Source organism: Mirounga leonina, unplaced genomic scaffold, assembly GCF_011800145.1.
Source record: "Mirounga leonina isolate KUSES-001 unplaced genomic scaffold, KU_Mleo_1.0 Mir_129, whole genome shotgun sequence".
Classification (NCBI taxonomy): domain Eukaryota; kingdom Metazoa; phylum Chordata; class Mammalia; order Carnivora; family Phocidae; genus Mirounga; species Mirounga leonina.
Genome location: NW_023270323.1, coordinates 19,788,635 through 19,800,088, shown reverse-complemented (window position 1 = coordinate 19,800,088; position 11,454 = coordinate 19,788,635).

Sequence of the window (11,454 nt, the reverse complement as noted above, 5' to 3'; positions counted from 1 at the left end):
AACGTATCTTGCCATCCTTTCCTGCATTTGTGGCTTAACTCTACTAGATCTTTCTGGGTCATCTTTATAAACTAAAATCATTTAAGGGCTGCTGCTTGATACATGTATGCACTTAATTCTATGTAATAGTAAACTCTAGATCAATTTAACAGACTACCTGTGTGATTCAGTGAAGCAATCAGTACCTGTCACCTGATAAACTAGAACTGATGTAGAAATCTTCCTCTGAGGTATTACAGTAGTCAGTTTCTACTTCTACTGACTTACTGGAGAATGCATGCAGGTACTGGCCCACTTCCAATTAAATGAATCTCAATTACTCAGTCCTAGATAGTTACCAACTTTCATAGGTGATGCTCAGAGGCTAACTGCTTGAAGTCTCCCTTGTAAGAGGTACTGGGATTTGAACCCCATGTCTGGTCCAAAGCCAGATATTAGTTCTGCTACATGCAGAGGTGATAGGATGGTTGTGGAAATGCTTCCCTCGGCCCCTGATTCACCATACTGTCCATTGCTTCTATTCTCTTTTGAATGGGTGGTTAACACCTTTGTTTTCCCAAGCAACTAACTTAGTCATTCTACTCACTTTGTCTTCGGTTTGGCTGTTCAACTCTGCATATTTGAGTCCTATTAAGACTGTTGTGCCTCTTCATGGGGACCTCCAGACCTCCTTGACCTCTTTGCTTTATCTCAAGATTCCAGCGACTGCTTTTATCTTAACTTGTTTTTTTCCCAAGTAACAATCTTCTGGGCTCTATTTGTCATGCCTTTCTGATAAACCTCAATCCTGCCTGAGTCTAAGGGTCTACTTTGTCCTAACACTGCAAAGATAGAGCTTGGATGAATTCTTAAAGATCAAGGTAGATTTATGCCTCTAAACTTATCACCGAGTTTGGATTCTCCCAACTGCTGAGTAGCACAGAAGGAGGGGAGAGAAGGAAGAAAGAAAAAAAGATGAATAAGAGTTATTAGGCAATCTTAAGCTTAGACTCTCCTTGTGCCCTCTCCCTGCACCACCACCCCCCACCCGCCAATAAAAAAACCCAGGTAACTTTTGCTTAATTCTTGTACAAACTTCCCCTTGCTTTCAGAGATTATAAACAAGTTGGTAAAACATGGCATTAATAACCACAAATCAATGTGGCACAGGAATTGAAATCTGTGTGTTGGTCTTTATTCTCACCAATTCCTGCACATTAAACTCGCCAACCTAAGTAGCTGCCATATTCTAAGATGGGTTCCACCCACTGACTTCCCTCTCCTTTCTGAATCTCTGGTATCTGATTCTTGGAGGCTAAGTCCTGGGTTTGTCCCTAAGCAGCAGGGGCACTAGGAGGGAGCCCTTGGGGTGGCAAGACTCATAATGTGAGAAACTCTCAAATGGTTCAAGAGATATTAGGCTTCCATGAACATGACAGAGATTCACAACTATGTTGAATGACTTGTCCTAGGAGGGCTTTGGTGACTGTTTCTAATCAGGTCAGCAGATAGCTGTGGCCCAACTGTTCTCTGGAAGATTGTATGAAATAGAGAATAAGTGTCTTACAGTAGACACCAACTAAAGTGTTTCACTATATCTCTGGCCCTGTGGTAAAGCATTCCCTCTTTAAAGTGGCAGTATCCACACTTGCAAACCCAAATTTTTCAGGCAAGTCAGCAAAAGCAGTCATGGTTTCACAACTTAGTCAAGCTCTCCTCTTTTTCTATGGTTGCTAAGTGCCCCCTGTTGGAAGATGTGTTAAAAGCTCTAGCTGGTGGTTGTGTCCTGTATGCTTAAATAGCAAGATGCTGTGTGTTGAATAGACCAAGGCTCCACAAACATGAGGGCATGAGGTGAGACTCCATTTGTTCACTCCCTGTGGCATTTGCTTTGATATGTATTTGCCATAGTCTTTGGGCTTTTCCTGATCTGGGTCCCTTATCCCAGGGTAATGCTTTCTAGAGTTGGTGTCAGTATTTAGAAACACCATTTCTCCATTTATCCTTGTAAAGGCTAGTTGCTTTGTCTTTATTTGTGGAAATTTGAGAATGGGTAGAGCTGGAAGTTCTAGACTTTTGGGGCCCTGAATGCTGGCTTCTGATATTATCAAGGGAAAAGATTTTTTCCAACATTACTGATTTTTAGGTGGAAGCATTTGAACCTGGGCCTAATGGGATGGCAAGAGTAAAATGATTAACTTTCTGGCAGTAATAACTTATCAAAGAAGTTAGAAGGCTGAGGTGTCCCGGACAGTCTGAGATGCACAAGTGGATGTCAGAGCAGTTTGTTTCTAATCGGTCATGGACCAACACTTTGGTTTTCTGATTATATTCACTGTATTTTACAATTTCTAGTAGACCTGATAGATGTAGAATTATATTTTGAAACCCCCAAAGGGGAAGAAATAAACTTTATATTAACACTTTAAAATAACTGACTCAGAGGGGTGCCTAGGTGGCTCAGTCAGTTAAGTGCCTGACTCTTGATTTTTGGCTCAGGTCATAATCTCAGGGTGGTGAGATCAAGCCCCACAGCAGCCTCCATGCTGAGTGTGAAGCCTGCTTGAGGTTCTCTCACCTCTGCCTACTCCTTCCCCATCCCACTCACGTGTGTGCATGCACTCTCTATCTAAAAATATTAAAGTGACTCAGAATTCTCCTCCCTCTGCCATTTTGTTCAGGTCCTCAATGACACCCCCCCCCCCAAAATGCTTTACCAACTCCTTGGGCATTCCTTAGCCCAGTCTAGTTGACACACATAAGTAACTATGCCAATAGTTTACACCTGTGGAGTGCATTATATGCAGATCAATTTGCTCTTCTACATTTGGAGATGTACCATAGTCCATAGGTTAAAGGTCTGGACTCTGGATTTAAACTGCCTGGTTTGAAATCTTGACCAACTATTCTCTGCCAATTACTAGTATGTAATCTGAGCAAGTTAGTTCACTTGTTGGTGCCTCAGTTTCCTCATCTGTAAATATTACCTATCTCTTAAGGCTATTGTGAAGATTAGGTGAGTTGGTAGTACTTGCTGTTTAATAAATAGATTTACATGGAGTAAACTCTTCACATCTTAAATACTTAAAGTGCTTGAATATCATAAATGCTTAATAAAATTTAGTCACTTTTTAACTAAGAACTAAAAGAATTGTAAAATGACATGTGAATGAGTTAAAGTGAAATACAATTTATTGCACTAAATGTTACACAGAATACTTGCATCAGTACTTCAAGTGCTCAGGTTTTTAGTGTGATGAGTTTACTTCTTGAATCGAGGTTGGATTTAAAATGCCACACAAAAGGGATAACATAACTAAACTACCATGTTTTAATAACTTTAGGGGGACTCATCTTGTAGAAGTAAGTTGATCAGAATTGGAAGTCTTTGAGCCATCACAGTAGGCTCAGGAGATAAAATGCAGCATTATTTCATTTATTTTAACTAAATTAATTCCCCTTCAATCTTTCATTGCTAGCCAGTTACAACTTTATCCTGTAAAGCTATGGATATTCTGCCAGACAAGGGGTTTTCAGATCTGAATTTCCTATGCCTGGATCTCTTGATGGAAAACAAAGTTTGAGATGTTCTAATCCAAAACAAAAAACAAAACTTGAAGACTTAGCAGGTTTTCAATATCAAGAATCCCTACTTGATTTTTGTCAAATTATGTAATATCTAATGGCTTCATTCTTCTAGGAGTCTAACTTGTTTTACCTGTAACTCCATACCCATTTTGATGTTTGGGAGCTTTTATTTATTTATTTACTATTTATTTATTTATTTATTTAAATTTTATTTTATTACGTTATGTTAGTCACCATACAGTACATCATTAGTTTTTGATGTGGTGATCCATGATTCATTATTTTGTTTGGGAGCTTTTAGAAGCTCTTGGTACAGTTTAGAGACGAAGGAGAATGTGGTTGGGCCCCTTATATGTTCATCCACTTAGATTCTGCTGTCAGATTATCTCAAAACACACTTGAGGGAAAGTAGGTTGTGAATAAGGGACGTTAACTATTAAACATAGCTCTTGGAGTCTTGGGTGGCTGACAACTAAAATTTGAGATGGACCTTAAAATTGTTAGGGAACTGAATTGGCCAAGATTTCAGTATGAGAAGATTCAAAAGTGACTAAATCCTAGATAGCTACAGTTGGGATGCCATGACCGCAAATTCCCTTAAATGACTATGCCAAAGATGCCTTGAAGAGCTCTAGCCACCTCCTCTCCATCTCCTCCCCCAGTCTGCCCTGTTTCTAAGCATTGCAGTTGGTTCTTAATATGGCTTGATATATAAACATGATTTCAAGCCAGGACTACATTTCCTATGAATCAGGCTATCATTTGCTAAATTCATCCTATATAGGAATTCTGGAAATGCTTTTCCATGGAATAGTCTGAGGTTTTGCAGCAAGGTGATATAATCTAGCAATTAGAACAGACTTGGTACCCTGGCATGAGCTGGAGTTCTAGATGTCCATCTTCTGGCTGTGTAACCTGTTGGCAAATCAGCTACTCTCACTAATCCTCAGTTTTCTGGTTAGACATACATTCTAGAGTTGTTGGGGTTAAATGAAGTATATGGGGGGTGTTTGCATAGGATGAGGAAGATGGTTGGTCATTCCTGAAGTTGAGGCAGTCATCTTTTGGCCTGATGCAGGACAGTCCACAACCACAGCAGTCCAAAATGAGATTCTTTGAAAGTAAGGGGAATGGAAGTCAAAGGGTATAAAATCCAGAGCCTGGACAGAAGTGGGTATTTAGAGCTTATAAAACTGGAACATGAAGTCCCAAAGCAGGGTATTATAGCATGATGCTTTCCAATCACTTTCAGTCATGGCTCACATGGAAAATACTTGTAGGACACCCACACTTGAGGGGATTTGGAAAGCTAGATGAAGTTTCTCATAGCTGAAGGTCCCAGATCTCCTGAGGAATGGGAGATTTATATCATATTCCTATCAATATAATCCACTCTATGACTCATTAGCTAGGAAGCTCTGCCCATGGATACTGACTGTTCAGTTTGGAGAAAATGTTCCTGAAGATAGAACTTGCTAGGAAAAAACATTTCATACTATATTCTGTACATGAGGAAAACTTAAGTCATTCTTAAACATAATTGCTAGTGGGCAGGCAAAAGGTAGGCAGGAAAGAGGACTTGGCTTAATGTCTAGAGCTGCCCATCTTCACAGGTGAAACCTCTTAGCTCTAACCTAGGCTCTAGAGCCAGTTCTACTTCTTATGGTGTAATAGACCATCAGGGGTCACTTACCATGAAGTCAGATCTCTTATTGGTCCATGTCAATCTCAACAACCTTTAGTGACTGATTACTTGATCTTCCCATTTTCTAAGTTCCATTGTTAAACCCCAGTCCTAAGAACGGGATCTCTGCTTAGAGCCTCAAGTCTTCCAGGACTGAGGCAATGTGTACTATGAAATCTACCAAGGAACAATGGCTGTCCCTAAGGCAAAGTTCCCTGTGTCCTGTCCATGTCTTGACCAACCCTGGTACAGCTTTTTCCACCAATGAAGTCTACACTGAATCAGTTCTGACCTAGGTAGTTTGCTTCTTCTGAGGTTGACTTTGATCTATAGAAAAAGGATAAGGGTGGAATTCTCAACTAGTCAAAATAGGACTGATAGTGGGTTTCTCTTGGTGAGATTGATGGTCAGGGAAAGAAGGTAATGGAAACATAATAGAACTGTTTTGACCTTGTAATGTACCATTTTTCAATATAAATCGGAATCATGTCTTAGTGATTCTACCTTGCTCAGAGATCTTTGATCAAACGGTGGGTAGGAGTTGTAACTGAGAGGCATGCCCAGACATGGGCTCAGGGGCCTTCCCTGTGCCTGCTTGTACAAGAACAGCTATGACTATATCTCTTTTCTATATTGGGTTTTCTCTAAATTATCACTTGAAGATAGGTTTCAACATTAAAATTTGGGGAAATTAAACACAATTATGATCAATATCAGAACTGACACATGAAACTAAGTTGGGCAAAGTTCCCTAGGCACCCCTGATGAAGGATTGCCTTATGTTCAAAACTAGGACTAGAGAAGGGACAAGGAGGGGGTCCTGTTGGGGAAGGTAATGGAAAAATGTGATTGCCAGTTTACCTGTGAGCTGGACTGGAGTGATTAGAGGCTCCTCACCTCCTCCTCTGCCCTTGGAATGTGAGTTCCACTTGGCTTTCCTGCTCCCAGAGGCTGTTCCAAGGACATAGCCTTGAGATAACGTGCTGTTGAACAGCTACATGATATATTTGAGTGTACCCAGTTAAAGCCTCTCTATAAACTTTCAAGATTTGGTGAGTGGGTGTGGGGATCCATTTGTCTTGTTGCTGCCCAAGACCACTCTCACGTCAGTTCCCTTTGCTTACTAAAACTGCTACCTAGCAAACTGGAATGCCCTGCCTCTTTCTTTGGTCTCTTGCTGCCCTTTGCATACAACTTCAGATTATGCCCTGGAAACTCCTGAGAGGGTTGGGAAACAAAAGATCTGTCTTACTTTAGCTCCTGAAAGGCAAGGAGCCAAGGGCTGCCTGAATAAATTTGTCTCCTTGCTTTTGGGGGAAAGAAAGGATGGGATTCCTAGACTAGGAAGAGGAATAGTGAAACCCCAGAGGTGTGGGAGTTGGATGATTGAGGCAGTGGCCACTGGTTTGAATGGTGCCAAAAGACCATGTAGAATTAAGGAGTAGGCCATGGAATTGCAGGGAGAAGCCTAGTTTGCATGTACTGGGCCATACATTTCTTGCAGTGCTGATTGACAAGACTACAGTTGCATCTTTAAATGCCATGAGATGTCTGTAAGCATAAGACTCTCAATGTTGACTAGGTTTATATAAAGGAAAAAAGTTGGGGGTACATAGTGTGACTAATAGGGTTTCTAACATTGGAGCACTCTAGCAGTAATTGTTGGTCACATGAAAAACACAAGTTTTGTTTTCTTGCAATCTTTTGTAAGAGGCAGCCATTGGTTCTTTGAATAAAGAACAAATTCAAGGAAAAGTCCAGGTTGACGATTAGTCGATTTAATATCAAAAGGAAATCTGTCTTGGTGTGCATAGAACATCTATAAAGTTCTCACCTACAGTTAATTTTTTAAAAGTGGGGTAAAACCTTTGTTAGGGAGTTGGCAAGTATGGAAAAAGGATTAGTTAGGGCTTTACTTGTTTTGGAGATTATTGCTAGACAAGGCTGGCTGCTTTTAGTTCATAACATCTTTTATGGGTGGATAATGTCAGTTTTGCCTCCCCATTATCCATTGGGACGTACCTAGAAGAGGTCCCTTGGAGTGGGAAGTAGAGCTGGGTAAGAGTTGGAAGGTGGTTAAAAAAAATTCTGGGGACACATGGCTGGCTCAGTTGGTGGAGTATGTGACTCTTGATCTCAGGGTTGTAGGTTTGAGCCCCATGTTGGGTGTAGAGCTTAGTTAAAAATAAAATCTTAAAAAATCCTGGCTCATGGGATGGTTTTGTGTCCCTGTGAAATAGAATTTCTGTTCTCATTGTAATATTTAGGGACTTTTCTAGTTTCTACATCCCTATCTCCTATCCAAGGGAAGAAGAGGAATTGGGTTGAGACTGGGAACAGTTCATGGGGCATATGTAGCTGAACCCTTCTCTTCAGGTTTGTGCAGTCTGCCCTCTTTGGTTAGTAGAGAAGCTGTCCACCAAGCAAGATTTCTTTATGGTAGAAGGTTCATTCAGCCTTGTTCAGGGGGGACTTTCAAGCTTTGTCCTGATTTGGTGTAACTAACAATGGTAGTCTGATTCTGTGACTTCTAGTCTAGTTTTCAATAGGTTCAGAACCACCTGGGGAAAGTGAGGTGACTGTGGCATCTCAGACATCAACCTGGGATCTAAACTGCTGTGCTGTCATGACAAGTAGTCTAGAGAGACACATCAGTTACCTAATGTTCCTGATCTCCCATCCATGGCTCCACACCAGTATGCAGAAGAGTTGAGGTCAGGATAAGGCTTTTCAAGGCACTCAGGAGTTTCCAACAGTGTTGGACCAATAGAGTATCAGGACCAGGCTCTCCTCTGTGGTGGTTGTGGAGTGGGGACACCACTACTCTAGGTAGTTATTGTAAAGGTAGGGTCAGACAGACCTGGAACTCAGCCAGGTCCTACTATATATGGAAGTGAGTCTAATGTTCTTGGGCATTGGAGTCTGTCAGGATCTTGTAATGTGCTCTATCATACATATTCTGGAAAAAAAGATTGCTTCCTAGATAGGCTGGTTTGGGCACAAACCTTGGGCTTCCCAGGATAGACAAATATCTAAGTCTAATCTCCTGGGAGAACAGGCTATGCTATCTGTTGGGTCTGGTCTGATGAGAAGGTCTTGGGGTATTGAACAGTTTTGTGTGCCATAGAAGATGGTATTCACATAGACTCATAATAGCAGAGTCTACATCAGGGACTTGGAGGAATGACCCTCTCTAAGGTTTTAGACTTGGATTTCTGTTGTAAGAGGTAATGTCAGATGGGGTTGTGCAAGGAGAGATGAAATAGGAGCAGGCAGAGAAAAACTTCATGCTTTATTGTAAAGCCTGTGAACAAAGTAGAAGGGAAGAAGAGGAAGAGCCTGAGACTGCAGTACAGCTCTGCAGTCTAGTCCCTGCCAACCTAAGGTGGAGTTCCAATGCAAAGATGGCCAGTAGAGGGGTTTTGGAAAAGGTATAAACGGTGAGACCTTAATGCTGCACTGTACTCAGCCTTTGGCTAATTGCTCTCTGGGAAGAGCATGTCCTAGGCTTGAATGTTATAGTAGATCCTGAAGCACTGCAGCTGGACTCTGTCAGTGGATTCAAATGTTTATAGCAGGTTGTCTTAAAGGGAGATTTGAGTGCCATGTTTCTTGGCTACAACAGCCAAACCTTTGTGCTATACAGATATACTTCTCCAAACTAATTTGGGGAGAAACTCCTTCATGATTTCTATGGGCCCCTCTTCCTGAGATGAGTCTCAGAAGAGATTAGTGGGAACTACATTTCTCCTGTAATTACTTTCCAGGCTGTATTGCTACTTATCTCCATCCTCCACTTAACATTCCAAATTTTCCTTACCCTCAGCTATCACCTCCACAAGTCATTGTGGCAGAGACTGAATCCCTCATGCCTGAAGTTTCTATTGTCATAGAAACCATTATCTTCTGAGACCAGGGTTCCTATATTTATTCAGTTACAATTGGGCAAAGGCATATGGTGAAGTATTCACTTAGATCACCTAAGTTCCATAGACCTTTTTCTCACTAGAGTAGCCTTACCACCCATTGATGATCAAGGTCAATTAATTTTGCTAAGATGGTGACTCTTCTCTAGGTTGGTTCCTGGGCACAAAGAGTCAAAAGTATCTTGTAGCAGGTTCAGTGAAACCTACTCTGGGTCCTTTGGTAAGACTGCATAACTTTTTTGTCAATGATCTCTAACCCCATAGAGCCAAGAGTTGCAGGTACGAGAATCACGAAGTCCCCCAGTGGGTCACTGGGAGATAGTGGGTATGGTACACTCCCTTGGTTCTAGGACCTAGGTAGTTATCTTACTGGGGACACAGCACCGTATAGGCCTCTGCCACTCTGTACATACTACTTCATTAGAGGATGGCACCCATCTATATAAAGTATTGCTTTGGAGCTTGTCATTTTGCTTTCAGCAGAAAATATTAACACTGAGGCCAGGAACTTCTGGGTGGTACAATATGTGAAGTGAATCCCTGTCATGGGTCCATCTCAGTCTTTGCTTTGAATTGAGCCCCCTGGTCCTAAGCTATGACATGTGCAGTTGTGTGTGTGTGTATTCCATGAACCCTCTGGACAGTGTTGCAAGTTGAGTCTTGCAAACTGAGCAGGAAAACTCATGCTTGGAATAGGTACCTTACAGGGAGAAGCAACTTCTGGCCTTAGGATAGAAGGTAGTAAAGAGTTAACTTGCCCCAAAGTAGCATCTTGGTCCTCAAGTAATATTGCCAATCTGGGGCCTCCGTGTTGACCTCTACTGCTGGTAGGTTGGACATCCATAGGCTGTTGTAGCTAGGTTGGCTCTGGTAAGAGAAAGTGTGTGATGTCGGCCCTACATATAGCCCCTCTCTCCGCCTCTGTGGCTACTTGATTCATGTATCCGTGTGATGGAAAGACTGGCTAATGTTAGGTGGCAGTCATTCTAGCTACTTGGTTATTCAGCACATCTTCTGTGGTGGATCCTTTCTGGTGGGTGTTAACATGGATAAAAATCTTCATACTTCATGCCCAGCACCATATGTCCATCTGTATTATTCTACCAATATTGCCTTGTTTCTGATTTTCAGTCTTTCGAGGCTGCTGAGCATATAGCTAGGCCATAACCCATTGCCCATATATTTATGTATATTCTAACTTCAGCCCCTTTCTCTCTCATACAAAGTAGATGGCCAGATGTACTCCTTGAAACCTCACCCATTTGAGAGTTGGGGCTAATACTTGACTGAACTTGAAGCATCCTCTAGCATTCAGTTTACTTATGAGACAGAATACAGAATTAAATGAAGATAGGAGAACCACCAACCCTTTTTGCTTGATTCTTAAATATAGCACTAAACTTGGACACCCTCATGGAATATTTTTGACTTAACATTTTGGCTGTGGTCGGGCCAGTTTCAGAAACTTGCAAATTTTGTTATCCTGTGATAACTTCACTTGCCAGGGATCCAATGTAGGGGTTTTGATCCAAATGCCAAGTGTGTTAATCTCAATTATATACTCAGACATGGATAGTAACTTCTGGATAGGTCCCCAGACCTATTGCATTATTTGTCAGCCAAACTTTGGCCAGAGTTTCATTTATTACCAGACCCCCATATGTCTGTACTTTAACATGGGGTCATGATCTTTGGGTCTCCAGACACCCATGTCAACTCAGATCTTCTAATAGTTCTCAAATTTCCCATATTCCAATGTATATTAAATGTGAATAAATAGCTATAATAACACTTGCCTCCCCAGCTGGTCTGGTCCCCCTAGCCATATCTCCAGAGCTCTTAGCACTAGAATCCCTGCTTGTGTGGGCATTGAAACCAAGGCCAACGTGAATAATGCCTGATTCAGTCTTTGAATGAATCAACCTTATGGGAGGGATAGAACTGTAGTAGAACGAGTTTAGTGTGATGACAATAAAACATCTTAATACTAGAGAAAAAGCACAAAAGTCTGTCATGGGAGTTAGGGCCATGGAAAGACCCCTAAAATAAGTCTCACAGAAGTATTTTCCATGAGAAAAGGTAGAGGTTGAGAATATGACTTTCATGTAGACAGGCAAAGATTATGGAGAACCTCAGGTTTGGAATTGCCAGTACCAAGCTGGAGAGGGGAGCAAGTTTTAAGACTGGAGTGTTACCTAAAAGGTAAGACCTCTGGTCTTTAGGGAAAGTTTTATAGTCAAGGTTGAATCTTCAACATTATAGAACATTTCAAGTAGG